We start from the raw sequence: 3,652 nt of genomic DNA, 5'->3' as shown, positions 1-3,652 counted from the left end.
TGTTCTCCATGTTTGAAAACCTCACCCTTGTATGTCATTGCCCATCTCCACTGGCGCTCTGATGTCCTGTAAGTTCATGTCTTCTTTTGATCTCCTTCACTCTCTACCCATCCCATCTAGCTTCTGTCTGACCTGTTTCCTGGGTCACCATTCTCTTGATGGCCAGCCAGTTCTGGGACACCTGACTCAGGTTGGCCTTGTTCAGAAATCCTAAGGGAGTACTAGAATATCAGTGACTTGCACTTAGGTCTATGTTCCCCTAAGTAGGAAATAAATACAAATATCTTAAGAAGGCAATCTAACTTAGAGGTGAGAAGAAGGGCTTTAAAGGTTGAGATTGGGTTTAATGACTAGTGATTTAATGATTAATGAGAAAGGACGCAGAGAATGGGAGGCTATGTTATTAGCTGCTCCCTTAGCCACTCAGCCAGGGCTACATTATGACTTCTGTGGACTCCAGGCACACAAAAAATTAAAGCACGCTCATGTGTATTGTTAAGAAGATGAGTATAATGAAGGCCGAATTCATTATAATATGTATTTATCATTGTTATATTCGCTCCTCCCGCCCCCCGCTCTTAAAAAATTCCAAATGGGTAAAGTTAAGCGGAATTAAAAATAAGTATTAAATGGTGAAGTTAGAGATAAAGAGGACTAAGTCCTGGAATTCTGTTTAATAGCAGGGCGACTGCAGTCAATAATAGGGTGCTGTATACTTCAAAAGAAGAGGATTTGGAATGTTTAAGCACAAAAAATCAATTAGGTTTGAGGTGACAGGTGTGCTAACTACCCTGGCCATTACACAATGTATAAACTCAACTTCATAAACTTGCACAATGTCAATTGAAAATGAAATAGAACTTTAAAATACATATTTCAATCAAAACATTTTTCCCAGCCTCTAAAAGTCTTGTAGCTCTGGGCACTGTGTCTGCTGTGCCTAATGGCTAAGTCTGCCCCTCCATCATTTTGGGTTATACATCCTTTCTCCCTGGAATGTCTGTCTTCCCACCCAGTTCAGCCTTGCCTACTCTCTACCCTGTCCATGTGACAGACTCCTACTCATAGTCAAGGTCCAGCCAGAATGTCATGGTCTCCCACCAGATTCAGCAAGTTAAACTGCAGATACACTCATTAAACTTGAATTTCAGATAAGAACAAATATTTTAGTATGAGTATATCTCACATATCACAGACCCCAGATATTGGAGGAGACACACTTGTACTAAGACATTATGCATGTTTATCTGAAATTCAAATCTTGTGGGATATTCTGTATTTTATTCGGCAACCCTACTTTGTGCTGTTTCTGACTCATTTTCCTTTCAGCCTTTGCTCCTACCAAGGCGTTCTAGCACTTTCAACACATCTCTGCTCTGATACACCTCACCCTGTGGAGTATCACTGACTCCCTCCCCGCCCTTCCCCTAGCCTACATTCCCATCCTCATTACATTTACCTGCCATGGCCTGGGGTGTGAAGTGCATGAGTCTTCACGCATAAGTCAGTGTGTGCTTTCCCTTATTTCCCCAACTGTTTATTTTCAGGGATGACTTGGCAGCATTTGGTTTTAATTTCATTCAGGATGTCGTGTGTCTGAATATAAAGATGAGTTAACTGTTGCATGGGATTACAGTAGCACTTCTGCTAACAAAGGTGCTTCCCAACAAGACACCCTGGGTTCCACATTTCATCACTTCATGGAAAAAAGCCAGAGGCTTTAGCTGAGACCTGTATCCCTCCCGCCATTGTTCCCAGGGTGGACAGGAGGTGGGGGTGGGGGATCGCAGGCTCTTGATTCTGTTTCTCAATGAACCATAGCTCTAACTTAAAAGCCAAAGCTATAAATGTTTTAGAAGAAAATAGAGAGAGAGTAAATCAGCCACAGCTCAGATCGGATCCTTCTGGTTTTGAGACTCAGGGTCAGGAAATCCTGATTTTCCACCTCCCTGTTGGGAACGGATTGATTGTTTTAAAAGTTCTTTTACAACTACTTCACTCCAACCCAGATTCCCTCCTTAACACAGGAGAAAATTAGCCTGAGGTGATGTGTGGGCACAGCCACACGAGGCCTCGGCCTCGGCCAGCCAGTTTCCAGGCTCCAGATCCTGCACCCTTCCCCCACTGTCAGCAGTGAGGAATCCAGAGCTGGAAGCCCATCAAGAGTGGCTTCCCAGAGGATGGACAGAAGGCTCTGAGGGGAGCCAGCCCTGAGCTTGGCCAGAGACAAAGTGTTAGCATTTGAAACAACTCTAGCCTGTAAAGGTTTTCCCAGGGCATGGTGAATGTTTCTGTTTTATTGCTAAAGATTTCCCAGTTTTCAACACACTCTCCCTTTCTCAGTTCAGTGAAATTTCCAAAGTTGGCCACTGGTTATTTTTTTCATTCATGATGAGCAAGAAACCACAGTGTCCAAATACCAAGGATGTATGTGGGTGTGAGTTTGTGTGTGTGTGTTTGTACATGTGTTTAGGGAAAAATGTCTGGTGGGGAGCTGCCCAGTTGTTCTGCCCCTTAATTAAGGTCTAGTCTTGCTCTTGGCTCACCCTGAAGCTGGACGTGACATAGTTTCCAGGGATGCTCACCAGGTGTAGTGAGAAAGAAAACAGAACAATGAGCAGTGTCAAGATTGAGTCCAATTGGGGAGTTCTGTACCTTACGTCCCTCCTAGACTGTCAAAACTGTTCATTAGTCTAATTACGGCTCTGATAAGCTCTACAGAACTTTTTTAACATAAAGAGTGAGGTAATGCTACTTAATTCAATATTTTCCAAAATTATTTGATCAGAGGACTACCCTGTCTTCCTGCTTTTATTTTGAGGAGCATCTCACCTCATTAGTAATACTGAGAACAAACTTTAGAATGGCTCTTTCTAAAGGGAGTGATGGTAAGCAAGCAGTTTTTCCTTCTCTGTGTTCCCTCTCTAAGTCACTGACATCACACCAGAATTTAGAGAAAAACACAGCTGGTTTCAGTACTGTCCCTGACCTCCATCCAGCCAGTCCTGGCAGAAGGACTCTAAATACCCTAGCCTGAAAGGCCAAACCAGTGGCTCCTTTGAGTCTCCAGGCCAGAGTCAGTGTGCACAGGGCAGTGTGCTAAGTGCAGTCGGTTGGCAGCCTTGGCTGGTGGCCACACAGAAGAGCCATTAGTCACAAGGTGTCTGTGGCACAGTCTGGGAGGAATTATGAGCACCTCCCTCAACCTATGGTGGTCACATGTCCTCTCGTCACTGTGCTCACACTAGAATATACCAAATAAACTACAGCCACCACTCACACAATTCCAGGGGTTCTGCTCCATTGCCATGGGGAAGCTCTGTGAACCATTTTCACCGAGACTTGTGCCATGTGGGGGATCCATCCAAGTTCCTGCCTGCCTCAGGGTTTTACATGGCCACTTCCCCTGCCTGGGATGCTTCTGCTTTGTTGGAACAGTTTCTTAAATTCAACTTCAATGTCACCTCTAATTAAGGCAGCCCCCCCACCCCATTACTTTCTATTATATATCCTGTTTATATTTTTTATAGCACATCATTCCTTGGATGACTACATATTTACTTTTTTTTTTTTAATATTATCTGTGTCCCTCCACATAAATCTCTGCCCTCTATGAGGACAGAGATTTTTGTTTTGTTTTGTTTTGGTTACT

The sequence above is a fragment of the Castor canadensis genome, chromosome 6 (assembly GCF_047511655.1).
Source record: "Castor canadensis chromosome 6, mCasCan1.hap1v2, whole genome shotgun sequence".
Taxonomy (NCBI): domain Eukaryota; kingdom Metazoa; phylum Chordata; class Mammalia; order Rodentia; family Castoridae; genus Castor; species Castor canadensis.
This window is presented reverse-complemented; position numbering follows the sequence as displayed.